The sequence below is a fragment of the Ascidia mentula genome, chromosome 2 (genome assembly GCF_947561715.1).
Source record: "Ascidia mentula chromosome 2, kaAscMent1.1, whole genome shotgun sequence".
In the NCBI taxonomy this organism is placed as follows: Eukaryota; Metazoa; Chordata; class Ascidiacea; order Phlebobranchia; family Ascidiidae; genus Ascidia; species Ascidia mentula.
Window position 1 is genome coordinate 19,557,396 of NC_138567.1, and position 9,954 is coordinate 19,567,349.

Genomic DNA, 9,954 nt, shown 5'->3' on the forward strand with positions numbered 1-9,954 from the left:
CTGTTTACCCAAAGTTATGCTTTGAATTGCGCATAAATGTCGTCAAAACAGTCTAACAAACGTCTACGGCCATACCAGGTTGAAAGCACCCGATCTCGTTCGATCTCGGCAGTTAAGCAACCTCGGGCTTGGTTAGTACTTGGATGGGTGACCGCCTAGGAATACCAAGTGTTGTAGTCATTTTTCTGTTTATACAAAGTATGCTTTGAATTGCGCATAAAGATCGTCATAACAGACTAAAAAACGTCTACGGCCATACCAGGTAGAAAGCACCCGATCTCGTTCGATCTCGGCAGTTAAGCAACCTCGGGCTTGGTTAGTACTTGGATGGGTGACCGCCTAGGAATACCAAGTGTTGTAGTCATTTTTCTGTTTATACAAAGTATGCTTTGAATTGCGCATAAAGATCGTCATAACAGACTAACAAACGTCTACGGCCATACCAGGTTGAAAGCACCCGATCTCGTTCGATCTCGGCAGTTAAGCAACCTAGGGCTTGGTTAGTACTTGGATGGGTGACCGCCTAGGAATACCAAGTGTTGTGGTCATTTTGCTATTTGCACAAAGTATGCTTTGAATTGATCATAAATTTCGTCAAAACAGACTAACAAACGTCTACGGCCATACCAGGTTGAAAGCACCTGATCTCGTTCGATCTCGGCAGTTGAGCAACCTCGGGCTTGGTTAGTACTTGGATGGGTGACCGCCTAGGAATACGAAGTGTTGTAGTCATTTTTCTGTTTATACAAAGTATGCTTTGAATTGCGCATAAAGATCGTCATAACAAACAAACAAACGTCTACGGCCATACCAGGTTGAAAGCACCCGATCTCGTTCGATCTCGGCAGTTAAGCAACCTAGGGCTTGGTTAGTACTTGGATGGGTGACCGCCTAGGAATAACAAGTGTTGTAGTCATTTTGCTATTTGCACAAAGTATGCTTTGAATTGCTCATAAATGTCGTCAAAACACACTAACAAACGTCTACGGCCATACCAGGTTGAAAGCACCCGATCTCGTTCGATCTCGGCAGTTAAGCAACCTCGGGCTTGGTTAGTACTTGGTTGGGTGACCGCCTAGGAATACCAAGTGTTGTAGTCATTTTTCTGTTTACCCAAAGTATGCTTTGAATTGCCCATAAATGTCGTCAAAACAGTCTAACAAACGTCTACGGCCATACCAGGTTGAAGGCACCCGATCTCGTTCGATCTCGGCAGTTAAGCAACCTCGGGCTTGGTTAGTACTTGGATGGGTGACCGCCTAGGAATACCAAGAGTTGTAGTCATTTTTCTGTTTACCCAAAGTTATGCTTTGAATTGCGCATAAATGTCGTCAAAACAGTCTAACAAACGTCTACGGCCATACCAGGTTGAAAGCACCCGATCTCGTTCGATCTCGGCAGTTAAGCAACCTCGGGCTTGGTTAGTACTTGGATGGGTGACCGCCTAGGAATACCAAGTGTTGTAGTCATTTTTCTGTTTACCCAAAGTATGCTTTGAATTGCGCATAAATGTCGTCAAAACAGACTAACAAACGTCTACGGCCATACCAGGTTGAAAGCACCCGATCTCGTTCGATCTCGGCAGTTAAGCAACCTCGGGCTTCGTTAGTACTTGGATGGGTGACCGCCTAGGAATACCAAGTGTTGTAGTCATTTTTCTGTTTATAAAAAATATGCTTTGAATTGCGCATAAAGATCGTCATAACAGACTAACAAACGTCTACGGCCATACCAGGTTGAAAGCACCCGATCTCGTTCGATCTCGGCAGTTAAGCAACCTAGGGCTTGGTGAGTACTTGGATGGGTGACCGCCTAGGAATACCAAGTGTTGTGGTCATTTTGCTATTTGCACAAAGTATGCTTTGAATTGATCATAAATTTCGTCAAACAGACTAACAAACGTCTACGGCCATACCAGGTTGAAAGCACCTGATCTCGTTCGATCTCGGCAGTTGAGCAACCTCGGGCTTGGTTAGTACTTGGATGGGTGACCGCCTAGGAATACGAAGTGTTGTAGTCATTTTTCTGTTTATACAAAGTATGCTTTGAATTGCGCATAAAGATCGTCATAACAAACAAACAAACGTCTACGGCCATACCAGGTTGAAAGCACCCGATCTCGTTCGATCTCGGCAGTTAAGCAACCTAGGGCTTGGTTAGTACTTGGATGGGTGACCGCCTAGGAATAACAAGTGTTGTAGTCATTTTGCTATTTGCACAAAGTATGCTTTGAATTGCTCATAAATGTCGTCAAAACACACTAACAAACGTCTACGGCCATACCAGGTTGAAAGCACCCGATCTCGTTCGATCTCGGCAGTTAAGCAACCTAGGGCTTGGTTAGTACTTGGATGGGTGACCGCCTAGGAATACCAAGTGTTGTAGTCATTTTTCTGTTTATACAAAGTATGCTTTGAATTGCGCATAAAGATCGTCATAACAGACTAACAAACGTCTACGGCCATACCAGGTTGAAAGCACCCGATCTCGTTCGATCTCGGCAGTTAAGCAACCTAGGACTTGGTGAGTACTTGGATGGGTGACCGCCTAGGAATACCAAGTGTTGTGGTCATTTTGCTATTTGCACAAAGTATGCTTTGAATTGCTCATAAATTTCGTCAAAACAGACTAACAAACGTCTACGCCCATACCAGGTTGAAAGCACCCGATCTCGTTCGATCTCGGCAGTTAAGCGACCTCGGGCTTGGTTAGTACTTGGTTGGGTGACCGCCTAGGAATACCAAGTGTTGTAGTCATTTTTCTGTTTATACAAAGTATGCTTTGAATTGCGCATAAAGATCGTCATAACAGACTAACAAACGTCTACGGCCATACCAGGTTGAAAGCACCCGATCTCGTTCGATCTCGGCAGTTAAGCAACCTAGGGCTTGGTTAGTACTTGGATGGGTGACCGCCTAGGAATACCAAGTGTTGTAGTCATTTTGCTATTTGCACAAAGTATGCTTTGAATTGCTCATAAATGTCGTCAAAACACACTAACAAACGTCTACGGCCATACCAGGTTGAAAGCACCCGGTCTCGTTCGATCTCGGCAGTTAAGCAACCTCGGGCTTGGTTAGTACTTGGATGGGTGACCGCCTAGGAATACCAAGTGTTGTAGTCATTTTTCTGTTTATACAAAGTATGCTTTGAATTGCGCATAAAGATCGTCATAACAGACTAACAAACGTCTACGGCCATACCAGGTTGAAAGCACCCAATCTCGTTCGATCTCGGCAGTTAAGCAACCTCGGGCTTGGTTAATACTTGGATGGGTGACCGCCTAGGAATACCAAGTGTTGTAGTCATTTTTCTGTTCACCCAAAGTTATGCTTTGAATTGCGCATAAATGTCGTCAAAACAGACTAACAAACGTCTACGGCCATACCAGGTTGAAAGCACCCGATCTCGTTCGATCTCGGCAGTTAAGCAACCTCGGGCCAGGTTAGTACTTGGATGGGTGACCGCCTAGGAATACCAAGTGTTGTAGTCATTTTTCTGTTTACCCAAAGTTATGCTTTGAATTGCGCATAAATGTCGTCAAAACAGTCTAACAAATGTCTACGGCCATACCAGGTTGAAAGCACCCAATCTCGATCGATCTCGGCAGTTAAGCAACCTCGGGCTTGGTTAGTACTTGGATGGGTGACCGCCTAGGAATACCAAGTGTTGTAGTCATTTTTCTGTTTACCCAAAGTATGCTTTGAATTGCCCATAAATGTCGTCAAAACAGTCTAACAAACGTCTACGGCCATACCAGGTTGAAAGCACCCGATCTCGTTCGATCTCGGCAGTTAAGCAACCTCGGGCTTGGTTAGTACTTGGATGGGTGACCGCCTAGGAATACCAAGTGTTGTATTCATTTTACTATTTGCACAAAGTATGCTTTGAATTGCCCATGAATGTCGTCAAAACAGACTAACAAACGTCTACGGCCATACCAGGTTGAAAGCATCCGATCTCGTTCGATCTCGGCAGTTAAGCAACCTCGGGCTTGGTTAGTACTTGGATGGGTGACCGCCTAGCAATACCAAGTGTTGTATTCATTTTACTATTTGCACAAAGTATGCTTTGAATTGCCTATAAATGTCGTCAAAACAGACTAACAAACGTCTACGGCCATACCAGGTTGAAAGCACACGATCTCGTTAGATCTCGGCAGTTAAGCAACCTCGGGCTTGGTTAGTACTTGGATGGGTGACCGCCTAGGAATACCAAGTGTTGTAGTCATTTTTCTGTTTATACAAAGTATGCTTTGAATTGCGCATAAAGATCGTCATAACAGACTAACAAACGTCTACGGCCATACCAGGTTGAAAGCACCCGATCTCGTTCGATCTCGGCAGTTAAGCAACCTCGGGCTTGGTGAGTACTTGGATGGGTGACCGCCTAGGAATACCAAGTGTTGTGGTCATTTTGCTATTTGCACAAAGTATGCTTTGAATTGCTCATAAATTTCGTCAAAACACACTAACAAACGTCTACGGCCATACCAGGTTGAAAGCACCCGATCTCGTTCGATCTCGGCAGTTAAGCAACCTCGGGCTTGGTCAGTACTTGGATGGGTGACCGCCTAGGAATACCAAGTGTTGTAGTCATTTTTCTGTTTATACAAAGTATGCTTTGAATTGCGCATAAAGATCGTCATAACAGACTAACAAACGTCTACGGCCATACCAGGTTGAAAGCACCCGATCTCGTTCGATCTCGGCAGTTAAGCAACCTCGGGCTTGGTTAGTACTTGGATGGGTGACCGCCTAGGAATACCAAGTGTTGTAGTCATTTTTCTGTTTACCCAAAGTTATGCTTTGAATTGCGCATAAATGTCGTCAAAACAGACTAACAAACGTCTACGGCCATACCAGGTTGAAAGCACCCGATCTCGTTCGATCTCGGCAGTTAAGCAACCTCGGGCTTGGTTAGTACTTGGATGGGTGACCGCCTAGGGATACCAAGTGTTGTGGTCATTTTTCTGTTTACCCAAAGTTATGCTTTGAATTGCGCATAAATGTCGTCAAAACAGTCTAACAAACGTCTACGGCCATACCAGGTTGAAAGCACCCGATCTCGTTCGATCTCGGCATTTAAGCAACCTCGGGCTTGGTTAGTACTTGGATGGGTGACCGCCTAGGAATACCAAGTGTTGTAGTCATTTTTCTGTTTACCCAAAGTATGCTTTGAATTGCCCATAAATGTCGTCAAAACAGTCTAACAAACGTCTACGGCCATACCAGGTTGAAAGCACCCGATCTCGTTCGATCTCGGCAGTTAAGCAACCTAGGGCTTGGTTAGTACTTGGATGGGTGACCGCCTAGGAATACCAAGTGTTGTAGTCATTTTTCTGTTTACCCAAAGTTATGCTTTGAATTGCGCATAAATGTCGTCAAAACAGTCTAACAAACGTCTACGGCCATACCAGGTTGAAAGCACCCGATCTCGTTCGATCTCGGCAGTTAAGCAACCTCGGGCTTGGTTAGTACTTGGTTGGGTGACCGCCTAGGAATACCAAGTGTTGTAGTCATTTTTCTGTTTACCCAAAGTATGCTTTGAATTGCGCATAAATGTCGTCAAAACAGACTAACAAACGTCTACGGCCATACCAGGTTGAAAGCACCCGATCTCGTTCGATCTCGGCAGTTAAGCAACCTCGGGCTTGGTTAGTACTTGGATGGGTGATCGCCAAGGAACACCAAGTGTTGTAGTCATTTTTCTGTTTATACAAAGTATGCTTTGAATGGCGCATAAAGATCGTCATAACAGACTAACAAACGTCTACGGCCATACCAGGTTGAAAGCACCCGATCTCGTTCGATCTCGGCAGTTAAGCAACCTCGGGCCAGGTTAGTACTTGGATGGGTGACCGCCTAGGAATACCAAGTGTTGTAGTCATTTTTCTGTTTACCCAAAGTTATGCTTTGAATTGCGCATAAATGTCGTCAAAACAGTCTAACAAACGTCTACGGCCATACCAGGTTGAAAGCACCCGATCTCGATCGATCTCGGCAGTTAAGCAACATCGGGCTTGGTTAGTACTTGGATGGGTGACCGCCTAGGAATACCAAGTGTTGTAGTCATTTTTCTGTTTATACAAAGTATGCTTTGAATTGCGCATAAAGATCGTCATAACAGACTAACAAACGTCTACGGCCATACCAGGTTGAAAGCACCCGATCTCGTTCGATCTCGGCAGTTAAGCAACCTCGGGCTTGGTGAGTACTTGGATGGGTGACCGCCTAGGAATACCAAGTGTTGTGGTCATTTTGCTATTTGCACAAAGTATGCTTTGAATTGCTCATAAATTTCGTCAAAACACACTAACAAACGTCTACGGCCATACCAGGTTGAAAGCACCCGATCTCGTTCGATCTCGGCAGTTAAGCAACCTCGGGCTTGGTCAGTACTTGGATGGGTGACCGCCTAGGAATACCAAGTGTTGTAGTCATTTTTCTGTTTATACAAAGTATGCTTTGAATTGCGCATAAAGATCGTCATAACAGACTAACAAACGTCTACGGCCATACCAGGTTGAAAGCACCCGATCTCGTTCGATCTCGGCAGTTAAGCAACCTCGGGCTTGGTTAGTACTTGGATGGGTGACCGCCTAGGAATACCAAGTGTTGTAGTCATTTTTCTGTTTACCCAAAGTTATGCTTTGAATTGCGCATAAATGTCGTCAAAACAGACTAACAAACGTCTACGGCCATACCAGGTTGAAAGCACCCGATCTCGTTCGATCTCGGCAGTTAAGCAACCTCGGGCTTGGTTAGTACTTGGATGGGTGACCGCCTAGGGATACCAAGTGTTGTGGTCATTTTTCTGTTTACCCAAAGTTATGCTTTGAATTGCGCATAAATTTCGTCAAAACAGTCTAACAAACGTCTACGGCCATACCAGGTTGAAAGCACCCGATCTCGTTCGATCTCGGCATTTAAGCAACCTCGGGCTTGGTTAGTACTTGGATGGGTGACCGCCTAGGAATACCAAGTGTTGTAGTCATTTTTCTGTTTACCCAAAGTATGCTTTGAATTGCCCATAAATGTCGTCAAAACAGTCTAACAAACGTCTACGGCCATACCAGGTTGAAAGCACCCGATCTCGTTCGATCTCGGCAGTTAAGCAACCTAGGGCTTGGTTAGTACTTGGATGGGTGACCGCCTAGGAATACCAAGTGTTGTAGTCATTTTTCTGTTTACCCAAAGTTATGCTTTGAATTGCGCATAAATGTCGTCAAAACAGTCTAACAAACGTCTACGGCCATACCAGGTTGAAAGCACCCGATCTCGTTCGATCTCGGCAGTTAAGCAACCTCGGGCTTGGTTAGTACTTGGTTGGGTGACCGCCTAGGAATACCAAGTGTTGTAGTCATTTTTCTGTTTACCCAAAGTATGCTTTGAATTGCGCATAAATGTCGTCAAAACAGACTAACAAACGTCTACGGCCATACCAGGTTGAAAGCACCCGATCTCGTTCGATCTCGGCAGTTAAGCAACCTCGGGCTTGGTTAGTACTTGGATGGGTGATCGCCTAGGAATACCAAGTGTTGTAGTCATTTTTCTGTTTATACAAAGTATGCTTTGAATGGCGCATAAAGATCGTCATAACAGACTAACAAACGTCTACGGCCATACCAGGTTGAAAGCACCCGATCTCGTTCGATCTCGGCAGTTAAGCAACCTCGGGCCAGGTTAGTACTTGGATGGGTGACCGCCTAGGAATACCAAGTGTTGTAGTCATTTTTCTGTTTACCCAAAGTTATGCTTTGAATTGCGCATAAATGTCGTCAAAACAGTCTAACAAACGTCTACGGCCATACCAGGTTGAAAGCACCCGATCTCGATCGATCTCGGCAGTTAAGCAACATCGGGCTTGGTTAGTACTTGGATGGGTGACCGCCTAGGAATACCAAGTGTTGTAGTCATTTTTCTGTTTTCCCAAAGTATGCTTTGAATTGCCCATAAATGTCGTCAAAACAGTCTAACAAACGTCTACGGCCATACCAGGTTGAAAGCACCCGATCTCGTTCGATCTCGGCAGTAAAGCAACCTCGGGCTTGGTTAGTACTTGGATGGGTGACCGCCTAGGAATACCAAGTGTTGTAGTCATTTTTCTGTTTATACAAAGTATGCTTTGAATTGCGCATAAAGATCGTCATAACAGACTAACAAACGTCTACGGCCATACCAGGTTGAAAGCATCCGATCTCGTTCGATCTCGGCAGTTAAGCAACCTCGGGCTTGGTTAGTACTTGGATGGGTGACCGCCTAGCAATTCCAAGTGTTGTATTCATTTTACTATTTGCACAAAGTATGCTTTGAATTGCCTATAAATGTCGTCAAAACAGACTAACAAACGTCTACGGCCATACCAGGTTGAAAGCACACGATCTCGTTAGATCTCGGCAGTTAAGCAACTTCGGGCTTGGTTAGTACTTGGATGGGTGACCGCCTAGGAATACCAAGTGTTGTAGTCATTTTTCTGTTTATACAAAGTATGCTTTGAATTGCGCATAAAGATCGTCATGACAGACTAACAAACGTCTACGGCCATACCAGGTTGAAAGCACCCGATCTCGTTCGATCTCGGCAGTTAAGCAACCTCGGGCTTGGTGAGTACTTGGATGGGTGACCGCCTAGGAATACCAAGTGTTGTGGTCATTTTGCTATTTGCACAAAGTATGCTTTGAATTGCGCATAAATGTCGTCAAAACAGACTAACAAACGTCTACGGCCATACCAGGTTGAAAGCACCCGATCTCGTTCGATCTCGGCAGTTAAGCAACCTCGAGCTTGGTTAGTACTTGGATGGGTGACCGCCTAGGAATACCAAGTGTTGTAGTCATTTTTCTGTTTATACAAAGTATGCTTTGAATTGCGCATAAAGATCGTCATAACAGACTAACAAACGTCTACGGCCATACCAGGTTGAAAGCACCCGATCTCGTTCGATCTCGGCAGTTAAGCAACCTCGGGCTTGGTTAGTACTTGGATGGGTGACCGCCTAGGAATACCAAGTGTTGTAGTCATTTTTCTGTTTACCCAAAGTTATGCTTTGAATTGCGCATAAATGTCGTCAAAACAGACTAACAAACGTCTACGGCCATACCAGGTTGAAAGCACCCGATCTCGTTCGATCTCGGCAGTTAAGCAACCTCGGGCTTGGTTAGTACTTGGATGGGTGACCGCCTAGGAATACCAAGTGTTGTGGTCATTTTTCTGTTTACCCAAAGTTATGCTTTGAATTGCGCATAAATGTCGTCAAAACAGTCTAACAAACGTCTACGGCCATACCAGGTTGAAAGCACCCGATCTCGTTCGATCTCGGCAGTTAAGCAACATCGGGCTTGGTTAGTACTTGGATGGGTGACCGCCTAGGAATACCAAGTGTTGTAGTCATTTTTCTGTTTTCCCAAAGTATGCTTTGAATTGCGCATAAATGTCGTCAAAACAGTCTAACAAACGTCTACGGCCATACCAGGTTGAAAGCACCCGATCTCGATCGATCTCGGCAGTTAAGCAACATCGGGCTTGGTTAGTACTTGGATGGGTGACCGCCTAGGAATACCAAGTGTTGTAGTCATTTTTCTGTTTACCCAAAGTTATGCTTTGAATTGCGCATAAATGTCGTCAAAACAGTCTAACAAACGTCTACGGCCATACCAGGTTGAAAGCACCCGATCTCGATCGATCTCGGCAGTTAAGCAACATCGGGCTTGGTTAGTACTTGGATGGGTGACCGCCTAGGAATACCAAGTGTTGTAGTCATTTTTCTGTTTTCCCAAAGTATGCTTTGAATTGCGCATAAATGTCGTCAAAACAGTCTAACAAACGTCTACGGCCATACCAGGTTGAAAGCACCCGATCTCGTTCGATCTCGGCAGTTAAGCAACATCGGGCTTGGTTAGTACTTGGATGGGTGACCGCCTAGGAATACCAAGTGTTGTAGTCATTTTTCTGT

General features: G+C 44.9%; 54 non-coding genes across 54 annotated transcripts; all 54 read left to right on the forward strand.

The window, feature by feature from the left end:
* Positions 1-61: 61 nt before the first annotated feature.
* LOC145892762 (5S ribosomal RNA) lies at positions 62-180 on the forward strand. The gene has a single exon (XR_014401172.1). It is a non-coding gene; the product is annotated as a 5S ribosomal RNA (ribosomal RNA).
* Positions 181-245: 65 nt separating this feature from the next.
* Positions 246-364, forward strand: LOC145891175 (5S ribosomal RNA). Its single transcript, XR_014399984.1, has one exon. It is a non-coding gene; the product is annotated as a 5S ribosomal RNA (ribosomal RNA).
* A 65-nt stretch (positions 365-429) lies between these two features.
* On the forward strand, positions 430-548 carry LOC145890879 (5S ribosomal RNA). Its single transcript, XR_014399705.1, has one exon. It is a non-coding gene; the product is annotated as a 5S ribosomal RNA (ribosomal RNA).
* Positions 549-613: 65 nt separating this feature from the next.
* Positions 614-732, forward strand: LOC145892191 (5S ribosomal RNA). Its single transcript, XR_014400944.1, has one exon. It is a non-coding gene; the product is annotated as a 5S ribosomal RNA (ribosomal RNA).
* Positions 733-797: 65 nt separating this feature from the next.
* On the forward strand, positions 798-916 carry LOC145890950 (5S ribosomal RNA). The gene has a single exon (XR_014399772.1). It is a non-coding gene; the product is annotated as a 5S ribosomal RNA (ribosomal RNA).
* A 65-nt stretch (positions 917-981) lies between these two features.
* LOC145890912 (5S ribosomal RNA) lies at positions 982-1,100 on the forward strand. The gene has a single exon (XR_014399736.1). It is a non-coding gene; the product is annotated as a 5S ribosomal RNA (ribosomal RNA).
* A 65-nt stretch (positions 1,101-1,165) lies between these two features.
* Positions 1,166-1,284, forward strand: LOC145891414 (5S ribosomal RNA). Its single transcript, XR_014400207.1, has one exon. It is a non-coding gene; the product is annotated as a 5S ribosomal RNA (ribosomal RNA).
* Positions 1,285-1,350: 66 nt separating this feature from the next.
* Positions 1,351-1,469, forward strand: LOC145892774 (5S ribosomal RNA). The gene has a single exon (XR_014401180.1). It is a non-coding gene; the product is annotated as a 5S ribosomal RNA (ribosomal RNA).
* Positions 1,470-1,534: 65 nt separating this feature from the next.
* On the forward strand, positions 1,535-1,653 carry LOC145891614 (5S ribosomal RNA). The gene has a single exon (XR_014400395.1). It is a non-coding gene; the product is annotated as a 5S ribosomal RNA (ribosomal RNA).
* A 65-nt stretch (positions 1,654-1,718) lies between these two features.
* Positions 1,719-1,837, forward strand: LOC145891191 (5S ribosomal RNA). The gene has a single exon (XR_014399999.1). It is a non-coding gene; the product is annotated as a 5S ribosomal RNA (ribosomal RNA).
* A 64-nt stretch (positions 1,838-1,901) lies between these two features.
* LOC145892192 (5S ribosomal RNA) lies at positions 1,902-2,020 on the forward strand. The gene has a single exon (XR_014400945.1). It is a non-coding gene; the product is annotated as a 5S ribosomal RNA (ribosomal RNA).
* A 65-nt stretch (positions 2,021-2,085) lies between these two features.
* LOC145890951 (5S ribosomal RNA) lies at positions 2,086-2,204 on the forward strand. The gene has a single exon (XR_014399773.1). It is a non-coding gene; the product is annotated as a 5S ribosomal RNA (ribosomal RNA).
* A 65-nt stretch (positions 2,205-2,269) lies between these two features.
* LOC145891077 (5S ribosomal RNA) lies at positions 2,270-2,388 on the forward strand. Its single transcript, XR_014399891.1, has one exon. It is a non-coding gene; the product is annotated as a 5S ribosomal RNA (ribosomal RNA).
* Positions 2,389-2,453: 65 nt separating this feature from the next.
* Positions 2,454-2,572, forward strand: LOC145891500 (5S ribosomal RNA). Its single transcript, XR_014400288.1, has one exon. It is a non-coding gene; the product is annotated as a 5S ribosomal RNA (ribosomal RNA).
* A 65-nt stretch (positions 2,573-2,637) lies between these two features.
* Positions 2,638-2,756, forward strand: LOC145891196 (5S ribosomal RNA). Its single transcript, XR_014400004.1, has one exon. It is a non-coding gene; the product is annotated as a 5S ribosomal RNA (ribosomal RNA).
* A 65-nt stretch (positions 2,757-2,821) lies between these two features.
* On the forward strand, positions 2,822-2,940 carry LOC145891089 (5S ribosomal RNA). The gene has a single exon (XR_014399902.1). It is a non-coding gene; the product is annotated as a 5S ribosomal RNA (ribosomal RNA).
* Positions 2,941-3,005: 65 nt separating this feature from the next.
* LOC145891058 (5S ribosomal RNA) lies at positions 3,006-3,124 on the forward strand. Its single transcript, XR_014399873.1, has one exon. It is a non-coding gene; the product is annotated as a 5S ribosomal RNA (ribosomal RNA).
* A 65-nt stretch (positions 3,125-3,189) lies between these two features.
* Positions 3,190-3,308, forward strand: LOC145891949 (5S ribosomal RNA). The gene has a single exon (XR_014400715.1). It is a non-coding gene; the product is annotated as a 5S ribosomal RNA (ribosomal RNA).
* A 66-nt stretch (positions 3,309-3,374) lies between these two features.
* Positions 3,375-3,493, forward strand: LOC145891071 (5S ribosomal RNA). Its single transcript, XR_014399885.1, has one exon. It is a non-coding gene; the product is annotated as a 5S ribosomal RNA (ribosomal RNA).
* Positions 3,494-3,559: 66 nt separating this feature from the next.
* Positions 3,560-3,678, forward strand: LOC145891934 (5S ribosomal RNA). The gene has a single exon (XR_014400701.1). It is a non-coding gene; the product is annotated as a 5S ribosomal RNA (ribosomal RNA).
* Positions 3,679-3,743: 65 nt separating this feature from the next.
* On the forward strand, positions 3,744-3,862 carry LOC145891104 (5S ribosomal RNA). Its single transcript, XR_014399917.1, has one exon. It is a non-coding gene; the product is annotated as a 5S ribosomal RNA (ribosomal RNA).
* Positions 3,863-3,927: 65 nt separating this feature from the next.
* Positions 3,928-4,046, forward strand: LOC145892207 (5S ribosomal RNA). Its single transcript, XR_014400959.1, has one exon. It is a non-coding gene; the product is annotated as a 5S ribosomal RNA (ribosomal RNA).
* A 65-nt stretch (positions 4,047-4,111) lies between these two features.
* Positions 4,112-4,230, forward strand: LOC145891367 (5S ribosomal RNA). The gene has a single exon (XR_014400163.1). It is a non-coding gene; the product is annotated as a 5S ribosomal RNA (ribosomal RNA).
* Positions 4,231-4,295: 65 nt separating this feature from the next.
* On the forward strand, positions 4,296-4,414 carry LOC145891318 (5S ribosomal RNA). Its single transcript, XR_014400117.1, has one exon. It is a non-coding gene; the product is annotated as a 5S ribosomal RNA (ribosomal RNA).
* A 65-nt stretch (positions 4,415-4,479) lies between these two features.
* Positions 4,480-4,598, forward strand: LOC145890948 (5S ribosomal RNA). Its single transcript, XR_014399770.1, has one exon. It is a non-coding gene; the product is annotated as a 5S ribosomal RNA (ribosomal RNA).
* A 65-nt stretch (positions 4,599-4,663) lies between these two features.
* LOC145892786 (5S ribosomal RNA) lies at positions 4,664-4,782 on the forward strand. Its single transcript, XR_014401191.1, has one exon. It is a non-coding gene; the product is annotated as a 5S ribosomal RNA (ribosomal RNA).
* Positions 4,783-4,848: 66 nt separating this feature from the next.
* LOC145891603 (5S ribosomal RNA) lies at positions 4,849-4,967 on the forward strand. Its single transcript, XR_014400385.1, has one exon. It is a non-coding gene; the product is annotated as a 5S ribosomal RNA (ribosomal RNA).
* A 66-nt stretch (positions 4,968-5,033) lies between these two features.
* Positions 5,034-5,152, forward strand: LOC145891395 (5S ribosomal RNA). Its single transcript, XR_014400189.1, has one exon. It is a non-coding gene; the product is annotated as a 5S ribosomal RNA (ribosomal RNA).
* Positions 5,153-5,217: 65 nt separating this feature from the next.
* LOC145891100 (5S ribosomal RNA) lies at positions 5,218-5,336 on the forward strand. The gene has a single exon (XR_014399913.1). It is a non-coding gene; the product is annotated as a 5S ribosomal RNA (ribosomal RNA).
* Positions 5,337-5,402: 66 nt separating this feature from the next.
* Positions 5,403-5,521, forward strand: LOC145890913 (5S ribosomal RNA). Its single transcript, XR_014399737.1, has one exon. It is a non-coding gene; the product is annotated as a 5S ribosomal RNA (ribosomal RNA).
* A 65-nt stretch (positions 5,522-5,586) lies between these two features.
* On the forward strand, positions 5,587-5,705 carry LOC145891482 (5S ribosomal RNA). The gene has a single exon (XR_014400271.1). It is a non-coding gene; the product is annotated as a 5S ribosomal RNA (ribosomal RNA).
* A 65-nt stretch (positions 5,706-5,770) lies between these two features.
* LOC145891072 (5S ribosomal RNA) lies at positions 5,771-5,889 on the forward strand. Its single transcript, XR_014399886.1, has one exon. It is a non-coding gene; the product is annotated as a 5S ribosomal RNA (ribosomal RNA).
* A 66-nt stretch (positions 5,890-5,955) lies between these two features.
* Positions 5,956-6,074, forward strand: LOC145891969 (5S ribosomal RNA). Its single transcript, XR_014400734.1, has one exon. It is a non-coding gene; the product is annotated as a 5S ribosomal RNA (ribosomal RNA).
* A 65-nt stretch (positions 6,075-6,139) lies between these two features.
* Positions 6,140-6,258, forward strand: LOC145891319 (5S ribosomal RNA). Its single transcript, XR_014400118.1, has one exon. It is a non-coding gene; the product is annotated as a 5S ribosomal RNA (ribosomal RNA).
* A 65-nt stretch (positions 6,259-6,323) lies between these two features.
* On the forward strand, positions 6,324-6,442 carry LOC145890949 (5S ribosomal RNA). Its single transcript, XR_014399771.1, has one exon. It is a non-coding gene; the product is annotated as a 5S ribosomal RNA (ribosomal RNA).
* Positions 6,443-6,507: 65 nt separating this feature from the next.
* LOC145892797 (5S ribosomal RNA) lies at positions 6,508-6,626 on the forward strand. The gene has a single exon (XR_014401200.1). It is a non-coding gene; the product is annotated as a 5S ribosomal RNA (ribosomal RNA).
* Positions 6,627-6,692: 66 nt separating this feature from the next.
* Positions 6,693-6,811, forward strand: LOC145891604 (5S ribosomal RNA). Its single transcript, XR_014400386.1, has one exon. It is a non-coding gene; the product is annotated as a 5S ribosomal RNA (ribosomal RNA).
* A 66-nt stretch (positions 6,812-6,877) lies between these two features.
* Positions 6,878-6,996, forward strand: LOC145891396 (5S ribosomal RNA). Its single transcript, XR_014400190.1, has one exon. It is a non-coding gene; the product is annotated as a 5S ribosomal RNA (ribosomal RNA).
* A 65-nt stretch (positions 6,997-7,061) lies between these two features.
* On the forward strand, positions 7,062-7,180 carry LOC145891111 (5S ribosomal RNA). The gene has a single exon (XR_014399924.1). It is a non-coding gene; the product is annotated as a 5S ribosomal RNA (ribosomal RNA).
* Positions 7,181-7,246: 66 nt separating this feature from the next.
* LOC145890914 (5S ribosomal RNA) lies at positions 7,247-7,365 on the forward strand. Its single transcript, XR_014399738.1, has one exon. It is a non-coding gene; the product is annotated as a 5S ribosomal RNA (ribosomal RNA).
* Positions 7,366-7,430: 65 nt separating this feature from the next.
* Positions 7,431-7,549, forward strand: LOC145891075 (5S ribosomal RNA). The gene has a single exon (XR_014399889.1). It is a non-coding gene; the product is annotated as a 5S ribosomal RNA (ribosomal RNA).
* A 65-nt stretch (positions 7,550-7,614) lies between these two features.
* Positions 7,615-7,733, forward strand: LOC145891073 (5S ribosomal RNA). Its single transcript, XR_014399887.1, has one exon. It is a non-coding gene; the product is annotated as a 5S ribosomal RNA (ribosomal RNA).
* A 66-nt stretch (positions 7,734-7,799) lies between these two features.
* Positions 7,800-7,918, forward strand: LOC145891971 (5S ribosomal RNA). Its single transcript, XR_014400736.1, has one exon. It is a non-coding gene; the product is annotated as a 5S ribosomal RNA (ribosomal RNA).
* Positions 7,919-7,983: 65 nt separating this feature from the next.
* Positions 7,984-8,102, forward strand: LOC145891008 (5S ribosomal RNA). The gene has a single exon (XR_014399825.1). It is a non-coding gene; the product is annotated as a 5S ribosomal RNA (ribosomal RNA).
* Positions 8,103-8,167: 65 nt separating this feature from the next.
* LOC145892228 (5S ribosomal RNA) lies at positions 8,168-8,286 on the forward strand. The gene has a single exon (XR_014400975.1). It is a non-coding gene; the product is annotated as a 5S ribosomal RNA (ribosomal RNA).
* A 65-nt stretch (positions 8,287-8,351) lies between these two features.
* LOC145891744 (5S ribosomal RNA) lies at positions 8,352-8,470 on the forward strand. Its single transcript, XR_014400519.1, has one exon. It is a non-coding gene; the product is annotated as a 5S ribosomal RNA (ribosomal RNA).
* Positions 8,471-8,535: 65 nt separating this feature from the next.
* On the forward strand, positions 8,536-8,654 carry LOC145891320 (5S ribosomal RNA). Its single transcript, XR_014400119.1, has one exon. It is a non-coding gene; the product is annotated as a 5S ribosomal RNA (ribosomal RNA).
* A 65-nt stretch (positions 8,655-8,719) lies between these two features.
* LOC145891371 (5S ribosomal RNA) lies at positions 8,720-8,838 on the forward strand. The gene has a single exon (XR_014400167.1). It is a non-coding gene; the product is annotated as a 5S ribosomal RNA (ribosomal RNA).
* A 65-nt stretch (positions 8,839-8,903) lies between these two features.
* On the forward strand, positions 8,904-9,022 carry LOC145892799 (5S ribosomal RNA). The gene has a single exon (XR_014401201.1). It is a non-coding gene; the product is annotated as a 5S ribosomal RNA (ribosomal RNA).
* Positions 9,023-9,088: 66 nt separating this feature from the next.
* On the forward strand, positions 9,089-9,207 carry LOC145890936 (5S ribosomal RNA). The gene has a single exon (XR_014399759.1). It is a non-coding gene; the product is annotated as a 5S ribosomal RNA (ribosomal RNA).
* Positions 9,208-9,273: 66 nt separating this feature from the next.
* LOC145891449 (5S ribosomal RNA) lies at positions 9,274-9,392 on the forward strand. Its single transcript, XR_014400239.1, has one exon. It is a non-coding gene; the product is annotated as a 5S ribosomal RNA (ribosomal RNA).
* Positions 9,393-9,457: 65 nt separating this feature from the next.
* LOC145891973 (5S ribosomal RNA) lies at positions 9,458-9,576 on the forward strand. The gene has a single exon (XR_014400737.1). It is a non-coding gene; the product is annotated as a 5S ribosomal RNA (ribosomal RNA).
* Positions 9,577-9,642: 66 nt separating this feature from the next.
* Positions 9,643-9,761, forward strand: LOC145891974 (5S ribosomal RNA). The gene has a single exon (XR_014400738.1). It is a non-coding gene; the product is annotated as a 5S ribosomal RNA (ribosomal RNA).
* A 65-nt stretch (positions 9,762-9,826) lies between these two features.
* LOC145891450 (5S ribosomal RNA) lies at positions 9,827-9,945 on the forward strand. The gene has a single exon (XR_014400240.1). It is a non-coding gene; the product is annotated as a 5S ribosomal RNA (ribosomal RNA).
* The last annotated feature ends 9 nt before the right edge of the window (positions 9,946-9,954 follow it).